The 16,259-nt window shown below is 37.0% G+C and overlaps 1 protein-coding gene across 1 annotated transcript in view; it reads left to right on the top strand.

Moving 5' to 3' along the window:
- The first annotated feature begins 8,015 nt into the window (after positions 1-8,015).
- LOC135790700 (putative tyramine receptor 2) overlaps positions 8,016-16,259 on the top strand; it is a 50,263-nt gene continuing 42,019 nt past the window's right edge. Inside the window, 1 exon segment of the mRNA XM_065300972.1 lies at positions 8,016-8,337. The gene's annotated coding sequence lies outside the window, so the exon portion shown is untranslated.

Here is a 16,259-nt window from a genome sequence, read left to right as displayed (position 1 = left end):
AAACAAAAATATAATTGAATTACGCCTTTTTTAATTAACGGGTTATTGATGAGCATAAAATTAGATTATTTATGTATTGACATTTCCTTATTTTTGCTATACGTGGAATTTGTTTTGTGATATTTTTCGGCGGACACGAAATGTAAACAGCATTTGCGCGCAATGTTTGGCGCTTGCATAGATCAATGTTTTCGAATCCATCTCCATACATATTAATAGACAAAATCACGACTGATAACGATGCAACACGGGCTGCTCCATGGTCGTTTGCTCATTGATCGCCACGAGCCGCTCGTTTAAAACGTAAATAAATACACTGTTATTGCAACATAATTAAATTTATTTGATATGTTTCATCGGGTTTCAGTATACACAACAAAAAATAGAACAATTTTTAAAAAAGTTCTATCCTTGTATAACTTTTTTCTTTATTGCAACAAAAAAAAATGAGATTGAGAGCGAGCGTTGCAAGTGTTTAATCAATCAAGTGTTTAACAACGTTTAGCCACGTGATGCTTACTGCGCATGGCATTTTATATGGTCTTGTGTTGCACCGTTAGCAAATGCGCAGGCGCAAGCTCCACCCCGTGACTAAAGTCTATGACTAAAGTTCTTTAGTCACGCCTTTGGTTTAAAATACCACTTTATGTATCTCAAAACCGCAAAAACTGGCGTTTTATAAATAAAATAGAAAAAAATCAATAATAACGGTAATGAACTAAAATAAATATAGGTTATTACAAACCAGACACTATTTCCACGTATTCATTACAATAAATTAATATGATATACAGATTTCACGGTTAATTACATTAATTTCCCGAATTTGCCAGCTTTGCTATAAGTTAAATATATAATATGTAAATAAATATATATTATGCATAACCTACTCTGCATATTAAATAATATTAATTTTAATCCTATTACTGATCACTATGATTATACCATTATTACATGTGATGACCTCAAAGTTTTCAATGAAAACCCGCCAAAAGTGTTTTCTGAATAGATGTGAAATTGCCGTGGAAATGGGTTGTAGCAAGATGAATTGATCCACAAGTTGCCCGTTGTCCGGCAGGTCACCAAAAGGGAGACATTTGTCAGGAATTCAGGATGCGTTTTTTAGTAAACTTTTCCAAAAATTATAGGCTACACAGCAAAAAAAATCTGCGTTTAATGCTTTTCATTCTTTGTAGGAACTTGGTAACAGTCACTATTTTATTTATGCACTAACAAGGAATTAACCTAATTAAATTACACCCGTTACACTATATTTTTGTTTCTACTTACATGTCAACCTAAAACTACATTTATTCAAAAGTTTCGGAGAAGTAAAAACAAAATACACAAACGCACTGTATTTATCCCCAATGTAAATACTAAAGGAAGTCTACTAAAAGTGCAACGGAAATTAAATGTATTATATACCGAGGTGTAATTTATTTAATTTTAATGAAAACTTGAAATAATGCATTGCGACATCGCATGCCGGTGGAATCGTGCCGACAGTGAGCAAACTCCCGCGACTGAATTTCAAAGCGCCGAGGGAGAGAAACTAAACCCTACTAAAAGCGTGGGAGGCATAAAGTAAGCGGGTGTAAAATAAAAATGCATCGCGGATTTCGTGTGATGCCGGCGGATTGCGGTAAATGCTTGTCACGTTTTTATGCCGTTAATTAATCTCACGTCTTTGTTTTATTAAAATAAATCTGCGGGGTTGCGGAAAAATGACTTAATCGCTTTTACTCATATACACTGTGTTAATATAAGTAAAAAAATGAATATTTATAGTATAAAAAATTAATAATAATAAAAACTAATATATTTATTTACGACTTGAATAAAATATGTTCCTGCGACTGTTTTGGACGTTCGTTTGCTTCTATTTGACTTGAAAATAGTTTATTATTACGTGAAAGCAAACACGCGAAAATTATAACTTTGTAAATTGCCCGAACAAAGTTGTGTAATGCCTTCAACAATGGCATATGGACCGCAATGAGGAAAATTAACTGCTATGCACTGAAAGCTCGACGAGGACGACGCCGCCGCCATTTCAGAAAAGGGGCATTAAATTGCCAAAAACTGTTAAGCAAACTGATGCAATATTATACTCTGCATACGCTGACACAAAGAACGAATTAGAAACTTTTGCGTCTATCGAGTTTCCACCAACGCGGGCAAGATGAAAAAGTTTATGCTAATTTTGCTAAGAACTGGCAGCAAATGTAAACATTGAAATGAAATAAATGAAACGACTCAAAGCCGGCGTAAAACCGACTCGAGTATATCTTCACTCTTCAGTCGGTTGCTGAAGCATTCGGTTATTCCCAGAATCGCACAGAATGTTGAAGAAAGTTAAACACATAGTTAATACTCACTTAATACAAATATAAAAAAATTAAAAAATGATCACCCTGTACAAACTGTCGTCTCCAACTCTTTCAAACTATTACGAAAACTCATTGAACATTTCCCCAACGCCAGGGAACGATTTACGTCGTGTCTGCTATTCAAAAGATTTAATAAATTATTGCTATTTTCCTATTGTAGCTAAGATTTTAATAAAGTTGAAAGGTTGTTGAGTGGAACTCGAAATGAAAGCATTAAGTTTTACATTTCGGTTCGATAATAAATCAAAACTTTGCACTCTTGGCCTTCAAATACATCTACCAGTTATAAAACGAGTAAAAACAAATTTCAACAACAAAAACGTCTAGTTTTAGCCTGTTTTTGTATAAAATCCTATTTTGGAAGTGCGCCATTTATCCTATATCACGATTATAATAATGATGATATGTTTTTTATTATCTTCGTGAGCCTAAATTTTGATTTTTTAGGGTTTATGTTCTGTAAGATAGAACATTACATAGCATCGTAACCGCGCAAAATGGTTTCAATAAGCAAAATATATTTGATGGAATGTTATTAAATTTTCAAGCTGTTCGGAATTTTCGCGGGTATGCCGGGCAATTTTCACGTAAACTGGAACTAGGACTAGGTCTTTCCGGCTGGGAGAGTCTTGGATTTATCGTTTTTATAACTTCACAGATAGTCTCTGGCATTCTGGCACAAACCATCAAAAGTTCCTTCTCACCACTGAAGTAAAACAACCAAAAATAATCAAAAAAGCAAAAAAAAATAATTTTTAAGCGGTTAAAGGTGAGATAATTGGAATTAAAACATTAAATACAGAATAGCGTGACTTGGAGATAATTATACTTTTGCGCAGAGTGTATAATTACACGTATGCAATTTATTTTCATGTTATCGCTTGATGTGATCGTTCTTTTGCGGTGTGTATAAAGGCGATACGCATCCTGTTAATACGTGCATAAAATAGTTAAGGTAGACGATTGCACGCAATGGTATCGAAGGCGTGAATTTCGAAAGTTTCGAGTGTCCACTACAAATTGACGACCGCGAGTAGTTCAAGTAGTTTTGGCGCATTGTTTGGTTACAATGAAATGAGCAAAGTAGAATGGAGTCCGACAAACGTGTCATTCGGGCGGTAAATTAAGTTATCCGAGTTTGATGTGGGATATTCAAACTACGGTTTGTGGCTTGAGGAATAATTTACATTGGTTATATGATATTTGATAACTTCGAAATTGTATAAACTCATCTGAATTATCAAATTTCGGGTCTAGCCAAACATAATAACTAATTATTTTAATAAAAATTATTCAAATTAAATTCGGTTTGCTGAGAAGTGTGAATAACTGCACGTTATTCTATGCGCCTTGGAATTGCAAGCTAATTATTTTATTGAAAAAAATGCGCGAAGTAAATTTACCGTTGGCGCCTGGCATGACTAGAAACGCGGTGCACGGGTGATTGATCGAATTTGCCGTTCGGGTAATTCAATCGTCCGCTTTTGCTGCGCGACTGCAACTGCACGCGTGTGCTTCGTTATCGCAAGCAAACGCGTTATCGGCGGGTACTAGTTGCGTCCTTCCTGCCAATTTCTCGCCTCCCGCAGGCCAGGTAGCACAATACTTACCAGGCACATCTGATTGTGCGCGCCAAAGCATCATTGGATTATGAATCATTTTATACCAACTGTCTTTATACCCATAAACCACAATAAAAATTCATTAAACAGCAAAAATAATCCAAATTCCAGTTTTGATGCAGCAGGTGGTCAATCCATGTACTTTGAAGTCAAATACACAAAAGTGTAAAAATATTTATCTTAATAACAAAATAAAACACACTGTATAGGTAGAGCCATCTGTAATCAACAGTTTACAACATTACGGCTGCAAGTTTAATGTGCGTGCGTACAATTGTACGAATCGGTTTATTTCGCATGCGTACGTATTCATGATTATTATTAATTGCTTATTAATTAATGGATTGCAGCAGTTATCCACGCTTGATTACGCATGAAGACAAAGCACTAAGAGATAAGTATTTATTATGATTCTATGATGTGGAAATTTAATTCAAAATTTACGCTGCCGACACAATCAGAGATGAAGACGAAACTTTTCCCTCAAAATTCACCTCGGGTTATTCACATTTGCAACCGGTTCTTTTCCTCATTTCCTCGGTATGTTCGCCGGCGAGCGAATAAACCACGCAGACACTCTGATAGACAGCTGGCACGGCCGCAGAAAGGAAATGTGAATTAATCACACTCACCTGCGCTTCCAAATAGGAAATGAATCGATATGCTTTGCACAGCATCTGAGCGGCGCGGGTATTTCATATTCTCCACGAACTACCATCACATCTCTCCACCATCAACGACTTTACATATTGCAGCCATTCTGGCCCTCTCCGGGCATCTATTAGCTCCCGATTGAGAGTGTTTGTTCTTACTTACCAATTCGCTTGATTCATTCGGTATGTCGATGAGGAAATAATCATGAGACCATGAAACCATAGGGGTTGGATTGGAACTGTTGCCGAATGGAAAGTGCATTTCGGCGTGGATTACTACTACCTTCGAACGACGATACCAAAGTAACCACATTTCGGTACTCACATTGGTTTGATGCAAGATACTAAGATTTCAAGTTCAAATTGATTACTTCAATGATTCCGAACGTCCAAAGTTATTTATGCGAGTGTAACCCAGCCATTTGCAAATGGAAATTTTGGAAAATTAACCATCGATATGTGAATTTATGTGTTATGCATACACATTGTATAAATATCATAGAAAAATGGTGCTTTGAACTGCGCGCACTTTGCAATAAAAGTTAATTTTAACCGTTGGTAATTTTAGCCCCTGACATGTCAGTTAACAAGACTAATGCGGGTAATGCATCAACGCGCGCGCTCCACGCGATAGCACATGTTGGATATGTTGGATTGATCGCGAATACATCGCCAATGAAATGATAGAGTAGGCCTTTTTCTATGTCCAAATCAAACAGAATTTCGCTGTTAACGTTGCGTAAAAACATGTTACAAATGCGTTCGACAGCAAAAAAGGCTTCACTCGGATAATTTGAATCATGCCAACATCAAATGCAACGCTTTGAGAGTATCCTGTCATATCCTCATTCAAAATTTGCTCAAAATTCACTTAATTCACAAATCAAAGCTCAAAATTGAAGAAAAAAAAGATGTTTTTTGAAACATCTTGTTTTGAGGGTTTGTGTGGGTGTATACGAGTACTCACAAGAACAAATATTGAATGTGCTGTCACCAGTATATGTAGTGTAAATAGCGCGAATTTCGTTATGGTCGATTTATCATTGAGCACTGGTAAAAAATGCGTGCAAACAGTAAAACGGCAAATCGACAAATTTCGAGCTTTCCGGCCATGCTGATTGATTAGTATGGTAAACATAGAGAAGAAAAAATGCCGTTAATGTTTTGATGTTCAATGGATCATCCAGCGGAAAGGTAATTCGGCTACAGCTGCTGCAACACGGATCAAAAAAGCAAAAAATACATGGAGATTACCGTAATACGATTTATCGCTTGTGTTTTTTGAGTACAGTAAGTGGTAAAGACCGGGGGACAACTGATTACGTCTTTCTGATGATCAAAAACCTTTTTTTAAATAGAACTTTGAAAGAAATGATGTGCTTCATAAGTTAATAATTTTTCATTTTAACATCTGCGTTTCCAAGGTGTCAAAATAATGGGGAAGATATTAAAATGCGTTTTTAATTAGAGTGTAATAAAAAGTTGGACGTTAATGGTGTTTGGCGCAGCGAAGACTATTTCGGAAAAAGTGCGAACCAAGTCCGAATGAAATTCTAACGCGCTGCAAATTGTTAATTTGACTTTCAAAGTCCAAGTCAGTTTTTAAATTAAAATCTGTTTGCTCCTTCGATGGAGTTGCTCGCCTAGCTCTACCATGAAATTGGAAAATAAAAACGCGTTGCAATGAAAACTCAAGTATGAATTATAAAAGTAGGATTAAATAAGAAAATAACTGCTTCAGCAACAGAAGAATAAAACGAAAAAAGTGTTGATTTACGCGTAGAAAGAAGAAAATTCATTTAATAAATTTATTTTTCTGTTTGCTACACCTGCATTTGAACTGTCAGAATCATTGAAAGGATTAACACGACTCAATTCAGTTCACTACAATACCTTTCGATGCCGGCGAATTCGCCAAGTCTTATTTAATTTTATCTATTTGCCCCGCAGCTAGATTTGTACTTTTTGATTACGCTGAGTGCGAGGTCGTGCCGACGCTGCTGTTTTGAACCCGGCGCGTGGTTGCTCCTTTCATGTTCGGAAGCTTCCATTCAAGCCTGGGCCTTTCCCATGTGCACTGCTTGTATATTTTTTACTTAGCCGCTTCACACAGGACACAAATAGCCTTCGCAATAAACTTGAATCAAACGTTTCACGAAAATATATTCAATAAATACCCAGCTGAAATTAGATTATTAAAAGGGATTATCATATTCCATATATGTTAAACAAGCAAGATACATTCGGGAGCTGACAGGCGTTATGGAATCACGTTTAAAGTTAGTTCAATTATGCACGGACTGTTTATATAACGACCGCATCATTAGCATCCAAGCAAGCTCGCATCTCGCACGTCGCGCGAATATCTCAAAAATTGCCTCAGTCGAAACGTGCTAGAAGCAACCTACCGCAAGGTCATTCCCATGATATTACTTTATCTAAGGGTGTAGCTCCACTAGCAACACTACAAGTACGAATAGTTTCCCTTTTCCTTTTGCCTTCAATGTTGTGTAATGCGATGGAAGCGACAAGTGTCCCTGGGTCTCAGATTCGCACCGAGAAAACAATTTAAAACATGCTCGTGTTTGATAAACTAATTTGCGGAATTGCTCCGCAATTAGGTCCGCATTCAACGCATTGCAACATGTAACATGCGAGCAAGTGTAATTTATACCTAAGCGTAACATATGAGCCTCACATTGATCCCTAAATCCAAGCCTTTCGACCGAGCGAAGAACGGGAATGCACAACAACCGTTACCATGTAGCCCCGGAGTGATAATAGACTTAATTAGCGCCCAGGCACCTACTCATAGAACGAGGGTGGTGTTATTATCATCTCTGGACATAGTTAGTAGTTGCCACCACGGCCCCACGCAAACCTATCAATCAATAAGTGAAGCGTGTCCGACATTGTCGCACGAAACTTTCGTATCTTGGTTTTACTTGACTTGGCTATAATTAACTGCTTGCTCAAGTTGCTTAGCACTTAATGATAGGTATACGAGTATTCCCAGAAATAAAAAAAACATTTCATGTTTGAATTTATAGTAAAAAGCTTTCTAACTAATTTTTTTTATTTTGAATAATTTTTATGTCCTGTTTTGTAAATGATGTTTATATTTATTGAAGTTATTAAATAAATGTTGTATTTATTATAGGTAGGTATGTTTAGTGGTTTTGTGTAAATAGAATTTTCAAAAATACACACAATGTGTGTGGAAAGCAGTGTACGCATGATACACGCGAAGGAGCAGCGCTTGCGCGTTAATCAGGTTGCACGATTTTCCGCGCGCGGCACACGCGAACGCCGCCGCCGGTTCGCCGCCAGTTTCAGTTGCACTTCAAACGGGTCCTGCTCCTCGTCTTTTCAATACCACTGCTCCCGAGTGCGCCTCCGCCGCGTGACTTTCGCGCAAAGTTTTTGACATTTTAACCAAATCATCTTGCCGCCAAACAAAACTCCTGCCGGTGCGCAATTAATTTACCTAATTTATTAAAAATTTTTGAGAGACGCTAATTAATTACTTGTGATTTTTAATTGACTGTATAAACTCGTTACGTCTGAGATAAATTTCAATCGCTGTTAAGTTGAAAAGAACTTTGACCACTTTGAGAAGTTTGCAAATTTCCGTCGAGATTCACGTTTCTATTCATTTATAAAAAAAAGGTAAGCGATTTGTGTACCGTGGAGAAGCTGTTTTTGATGTTTTCTAGATTCAGACACGAATTATTATTTATTTAATTACCTAATAGAAGCAGTTGAAGTTACAGAAACTTACTTTTGATCTTATTTAGTCCTTGCCCGAATACAACTCACTTCTCTATTTATATAGTAAACATGTAGTCCATGTAGACGATTGATGCACATTCAATAGACAGCATCAGGACGTCGCCACTGGAAGTTTCTAGTTTGCACCCCGTCGGTTTTCAGCTTTCAATTTTACGCGAAGTTTAGTTTGACGCTGACGAAAAGTTTCGCGCTAAACGAACGAACTATCCGAGCTAACATACGCCCGTGTAGTTTACGTGTTGCATGTGTTAAAGAGTGAGTTTTCCACGCGCGTTGTGTGTTGTGTTGTGTTGTAATTTTGTGCAGCGAACTTTGCGTTTACGGTTTTAGCAACGAAAATCGCATCTGTTCCGATATTTCCATTCCATCGCATCAACTGATTCACTTGTTCCTAACGCGCTCATGGACTAACTAACTGATGGACGCTAGTTTTATTGATGCCATTAGTCTGGCGATAAATATTTATATCAAGTCGATCGTTGCTTTTGATGTAAGCAAAACGTAACTGTATACTTAATGTATAACTAGTTGAGGTGGAGGCGATAATGATAGACGTTACACGATTGAAAAAAAAAAACATTTCGAAATTTTATTAGGACTTTGTTTTTATTAGATTGTATTTATAACTATATTTGAGTAGACATCGTGTTTAACCGTTCGTTAAACAAATGCAGACTGTTTACTCACATACAGGTATTTTCTGAATTTTCACCGAAGTTTCTAGGATATTTTTATTCATAAATATGCAAAATAGATGTGCATGTCATACTCGTCTTAACAAATGTCAAATAAACCAGATTGAATTAGTTTTTTTTAGAATAATAACAAAAACACTGTTATTATTCGTAATATAATATGATTCCATTAAAATTCGGCGGCGCGGGTAAATGTCAGAAAAGTTTTTACAATTTACGAAACGAAAACAACAACAACAAGCCAAAAAACGGCTGGAATTATTTCAATTAAGTAAAGTAACGAGTTTTTTTTCATTCCAGAATTAATTAAATTAAATTTATTTCAAATCTTTTGACGTGCCAACTTCACGTAAACGCCAGTTTAAATTAAAATTGAAAAAAAATCAAATCAATATTTTTACCTGATATTAAATTACATAAAATTGTCTACAGACTGGATGTTGTGAATGTAATCACATAAACATGATGTTAAATTGCCGTATTATCAAGTACAATATATGATTATTCAGTGAACTTGCCCAACACCCACATTGATAATTTATTAAGTGTTTGTTTGCGGTCCCAGAACGCAATCTCTCCTAAACTACTACACGCATTTATTACGAATGCATGTTGGTACTCATAGTTAAATGCGCGGAGATTTTTCGCCGACGCAGCTTATAGGTAGATGTTAGACCACGTAACGTGGTAATTTTAGTTTGCGGCGTCTGTTTGGATAATCTTAATTTATATAAAGTGGAAGGTGGAAATAGTGTGGAGCGGCGGGCGCGCGCTTCAACGCTTCACGGCGACGAATCGTGGATTAATCGCAGTAGGATTGCCGGCGTTTACCGGCAATGTGCGGATGTGGAAAGTACCAGTACCTAGGAGCAGGTGAAGTGAAATTACCATTACACTAAAAAGGTCGCGGTGGCAAAATAAAACTTCTAAAAAAATCCACGACTCTTCCACTCATTAAATACAAATAAAAAATTATGCTGTAGTGGTTAAAGTTAGTTTTGACATGATTAAAAGTTGAATGGATTTGTGTTTTCATTCTATTTAAAGAATGTAAGCCTAGGGTGCTTTGGTAAATTGTGAAAAACGATTACGCTTAATGAAGAGTTAGAATTGAGTCGTAGAATACTCGTAGAAATCACAATGGGACTGAAAATGAAAAGTGAAGACAGATTAAATTGCCTTCGGGGTTCTTTAGTTTGGACAGGTATATTAAATCAGCCAACATTTGGTCGAAAACTGTAAAATTGCAATTGGATCTTGATCTAGACATATTAAACCCATATCCTTTTAAAATTGGGAAATTTTCAATATTAGATATACCAGAAAATTGATATTTCCGTCAGTGAATTTCGATTTAGATTGGAAATCGTTTCCGGCAATGCCTCATGCACATCATTTCCGATCACGAAAAATTTTTACACCCAAAAATATTTTGCGTATAAAAGTGGGTGGATTTTCTAATAAGCATTATTCCAAGGTTTTCCTCTTCATTTCCACGAATAATACGAGTCCCTTTGTTCCCTATTGTATTTTGGCGTATAAAAAATGATCCTGTTGACTGTGTTACCGTAGGGGGCTGTAAAATGTGATCAAACAACACTCGAAATCAAACATCGAGAATTCCGCAACTCGCACAAGGTAAAGCATGTGCGAAATGGAAGCGCAAAAAGTGCTGAATCTCAGATTCAATTTGCCCCATAGCCCCCGAACGTTGTGTCTTTTTGCGTGTTTGCCTTTTTCTTTTCCTTTCCACTCTCTTCGACTGCGCGACTACGGAAGCGGCAGGTTTGGTTGTCGTCGTTTTTCGTCTTAATTTAAACCCCACGAGTGATTTATACGTCGTTGTAAAATGTATATATGTGTCTCTCGGTTCCGTAAAAGGTGGAGAACTTTGTGGCCGCCGACCAAACCGAAAACTACACACAGAGTTCGACACCGCCAACTGAGAACTGCAAACTCAATGTATATACTTTTTGGTATATATAGGCTACTCTTACAAATTATGGTCATTGCTGCTGGCAGTTATAGTAAAATATCGGCATTTATTTTTGTATTAAATCAAACAGACCTATTACTATTCACTAAACGTATCTACAAATCATTTTATTCCTGTTTCTTTTTATATTTTGATAAATTTTCATGTAGTTATTGAGTTTTGATTTTATAACGTCCAGTTTAAAGCAATTTCCACCACCTACTTGGTATACTTATGCAGTGCACTTTGCTATCTGCACTCTACCCTTCTGAAGTTGTTTGGGAGGATACTCTACAACCGCGAACAGCGGAAGTAAACTAGCGAATCAACACACTGGAGACTAACTTCTACCAGGCGAATCTCTAAGATAACTCGGCCACTACTAACTATACATACTTTAAACTGCTTACTGGTGCTTATATGTATCTTTCATTTTTATTAGCAAACTTTTTCAAATTGCTATATTATTTACGTGTTTACGAATTTCGCGCTTGATTGGGTGGCGAGAAAGGATGCGTCAACCATTTTCCGCATTTTTACGATGCCCTTCAACACGTCTTTTATACACATATAAATACTCGCAGCATCGCATCGGCGCACAATTCGTTTTCGGGTGCTCGGTTTGCCTCTTCAATGCCTTGCCTTCTGCTTGGCTCTTGGCGGCCAGACAAATCTAAAGGCGGACAGGCCGTTAAACACGCAAAATGATCCGCGCAGTTTCGATAAGGAAGAATTGTGGCTTACTAGTTACTAGGGGCTAGTGATGAAATATAAAGTATATTTTCGGTTAAATATTAGGTGTAATAGCATTATATTAGCGCCGATGAAACTATAACGAACGCCAAACTTTAAATAGCCGTTTATTATTACCACAAGACTGCAATTTAAGTTTCAAATATCTATAATTAAATTTCCACGCAAAATTGGATATTAGACAACTTTGCTGCTAAACTTGCCAAAATTTTTTGATTAAATTTTTAATTTTTCTTTGGCGTTAAAAGTTTTTTATTTGAACGAGTGCAGAGAACTTTTTTGTTAATTTTTTAAAAACTCTCCTAGTTAAATCACATTTTGAGGAAAGTAAATCGGATGTTTGTCTTTTGAATGTTTAGAAGTTGATTGATTATTTAGTATGTGGCCTGTCACTTCCGCGTATATATTCCTACATTTGTTTGTTTTGGCAATCAACCTTTGGCAATGCAGTGGGTATGCAGTTATCGATTCAATAGCGCCAATTTTGTTTGCCCTGGCTTTGATAAATTGATAGCATGTAATGAGTACGGATTAATTAAAATTGCACCGCAAGTCAATCCTGTCGATAACAACAAATTACTACAACTAATAAATGATATACCATAAAAATCTTTTGTTTGCTGTAACTAGCACAATTTAATCAAAGCCCTACGAATAAGTAAAACGCCAAGTAGATAGAATATCCATTTTCTGTGGTGTGTTTAATTATTTTCATCATAAACATTTTGACGCCTATCTTATCTTCTTTGACACATTTGTCGAGATATTCTGCGCGACAGACTCGGCTCCAATTTGCGTTCATTGAAATGCTCAAACGAAGGATAACATTGGATCGTTATTACGTTCCACGCTAAACAAACGACAACCGCCCCCAACGCGTGCGAATTAGACTAGCTAATATGCGACTAATAACTTCTACGATACGCACATTTACAAAAGGTGACTACGTGTTCCGAGAACTAATTAATAAGCAAAATGTTTCGCATGCATAACCTCAAATTTAAAATATCTTTAACATATCATTCAATGTATTTCCATTTCTTGGAGCAAATAATTTTGTCGTAAAGTTACGACTTTAGGTTATGTATTAAATAACTTAAAAAATATTATGTTTGTTATAATCAACATTGTAGTCTATTTTTTAGATTGACAGCTGATTCTGAAACAATTTAACAAAATTGCTAGACGATTTCGATTTGTATCGATATAAAAACGTTTTGTTGTCAAGTGAATTACAGAATATCCCATTATGTTAAAAAACATTTAATTATTTCAATTTAATTATCATAATCTTATCTTCAGAACAACACACAATTTAATTTTTCTACTTTCACCTTTAAAGCGCCAGTTTTTCACGGTTTGAGTCTCAAAAAGTGATATTTTACACACGGGTAGCCATCCGCCGTGACTAAAATACTTTAGCCACGGATTTTAGTCACGGGGTAGAGTTTAAACGCTTGCTATACTCGCTCATAATCAATCTCAACACAAAAACTCCCTTTTCAGAAAAGTTTGTTTAATTTTTTTTGATAATCACGATTGGAACGCTATTTATTTAGGATAAACACAAACCAAATTGTTTATTGCGGTCGGCGGCATTTGGGTAACAATATTATCATAAATTAAACCCCTTCTAATTCCCCGAAAAAGCATTCGTTTACATTTGTGCAATGGGATAATGATAAGGGTACTGCCGCTTTGTTTACAGCCGGGCCGATGAACGATATTCCACTTGGATGGTTTCCTGATCAAAGTGGATACATGTACCCTCTTAATAATCACCATGTTCCAGGCTTCGAAACATTTTTTACGCCCGTCGCATGATCCTGTTTTCAATAACCAAAACCCCAGCAAACTAATTATAAATTCATTTGTTTGGCGAGCATCGAAGCGTTCCCTAAACGAGCTGATAAAGAACACCGTTGTCCATGATTATGAAGACGAAGAGTGAATGAGTTGGTTAAAGGGTCGGTGGAGGAGAAGGAGGACGGTCGCGACAAATTAGCAAACTTGTGTTTGGTTTGGCTTCTTTGCTGAACGCTTCAAGCAAGCGGGTTACATGAGAGCTCAGCGCCTAGAGCCGTGAAGTATGAGGGTGTATTAAATTTAAAGTAGATTAAGGTAGGTTAGGAGAAAGTTCATCGCGAATTAATCTCAATGTGGCTTTGCGGCATGGTTTACCAGCTTCCAGCTGCATCAAAGTCAAACAGTTATTTTAACATTCTGTTTATTTGATTTGTATTTTATTGTGGCCTGAATTCATCGCGTTGAAACCCACATACGTTGATAAATTATTTGCTAAAGACAATAAAAGTGAACCCGATGGTTTTATGTCCGGATGCTTGATAATCATCTTGGGGCGTCGTAATGTTTATTAGGCCCAGTTTGCCTATTACAGCGGCAAAATTACATCATCCCAAAAGAGGCTCCAGCATTCCTAGCGGTAGCATTTTCCCGTTAAGGTTTTTATTGACCCAATTTATTTGTTTGCTTGTTTTGGTCATATTTTTTTACAAAACAGAAATAATGCTGGTGTGGAAATAATAAAAAATATTGATTGTGTATTGTGGTATTTATAAACTTGCCTTTTGCGCGTTTAAAAATTTAAATTGGACGTATTCAAGATTTGCACATCATTTAAACTCCTCCGCATAACGCATTAATTCAATTTGGATAGTATATACCCTCACAGATGAATAAAAGACATCATTCTATAGCTGGGTGCTAGATAAAAGAGGTCACACGCTGCGCATTAGGACACATCTAAAGTGAAAATGAATTTAAAACTCGACGCGAATACAAAAACCAGAGTGTGAAGGCGCCGGGGAAGAGAAAAAAGTTTCCAACTAAATTATACTTAATTGGGGAGCAGTGGCGTGAGACACGTTTTAATGCCGAGTTAGTGTGGGTGTGTGTGTGCGCGATGGCAGCACAAAACGACGCCTGTTAAAGTATGTTGTCCGAAGAGTGGGCTAAACGACGGCAAATGGCAGCGAAAAAATATGCTCCGGAGTGAAAAGGCCGGAAAAGCGTATACGCGCGAATACAATACACAAGCCGAAAAAGGCCGCCCTTTCGCTGGCGCGCTCAGACGCCGCAGCCGTACACTGTCACTGCCGATATCGCGCTGCCGCCAACGCCGCCACCACCGATTTTCAAGCGCGCGCGGCGCGCGATTGAAAAGAAAAACGTACTGCCAGCATACGTAATATCCGCACTGGCAATGATGCGTATTATATTTTGATGGTTGGCTGTATAAGTGAAAAGGGAAATTGGAATAACTCCACGCTTTTCCCGCACACTTTCCATTCATTTCTGCGGCCTCGCGACACGCTAAATGCCTCGCCATCGCCATTAATATACGACAATACAATCAAGGATTCCACGCGTTCCCCAAGTTTCCCCGGGAATTTTTGAATGTTCAACGTCAATACTTAATTCTATTAGGGTCCTCTCGCGCATGTTAAATCAATAAAATTAAATTGACAATATCCTGTTTTTCATTTGATGGAATAAAGAGATTTGACTCAATTTTTATAATGAAGTAAATTATAACTTCATCAGTGATGTTATGGTGTAGCATGAGTGTGCAATTTATCCGTCTCTTAAAACCAAACGATTGGAAATCTACGGGATTATTTATCGATTTGCACCCCTCTTACCATTTGTTCACTGCTGCAGCTTCTGGTTGTCTGCTCGTCTCCTTCTTTCGCCACTGCCGCATTGACAATTCGTATCTGCCGACCTCAATCTCTGCGCCTTGGTGCAATCGAGCGAAGGCGAAGGCGTCGGATTAACCGAGTCAGATTAAGAAAGTTTTCTCGCATTTTATTTCGTGTACTTTTTTTGTTTTACTAATAGCAGTCGAATGCTGTACAACAAGGCGTACAACGTTCTTTCAGCTTTACAAATTCATCCTGGAATACAAATTCGTTGGATGAATCTAGGAGTGTTACAAAACGAGAAGAAAAAAAGTAAAAAAATGTTATAAAATGACAAAAAACAAATTAAACACAAAAAATTTTAGATTTTTTTAAAATTGGTGTTAAGTATAGGAAGGTTATTTTTAATTTAATGAAAACACTTTGCACCTACTTGAAAATTTCAATTAAAATCCGAAACACTCAAAGTTGAATGAACAATAAAAAAATCTAAGTCTTAGCCGGCTTTGTAAATGCCGCATGTTGCGAATCGCATTACACGATGAGGAATTGCACCCGAATCGCATCTTCCACTTGTATTATTATAAAAGTTCAACGCAAAATCACGCTTTGCTTCTCCTCTAATGCCACTGCTGCCGCAAGCTCCTTGGAATGGCCGCTTGCATAGACATAGTGCACCACTCGAAGGAGTCGTTTTATTGCCGGCGGATAGTT

This window comes from Atheta coriaria, unplaced genomic scaffold (genome assembly GCF_025399875.1).
Source record: "Atheta coriaria isolate IRGN ID8LTWV9N9 unplaced genomic scaffold, Caltech_Dcor_3.1 hic_scaffold_4_pilon, whole genome shotgun sequence".
In the NCBI taxonomy this organism is placed as follows: Eukaryota; Metazoa; Arthropoda; class Insecta; order Coleoptera; family Staphylinidae; genus Dalotia; species Dalotia coriaria.
Note: the sequence above shows the minus strand (reverse complement) of the source record. Positions and strands in the feature narration are given on the sequence as shown.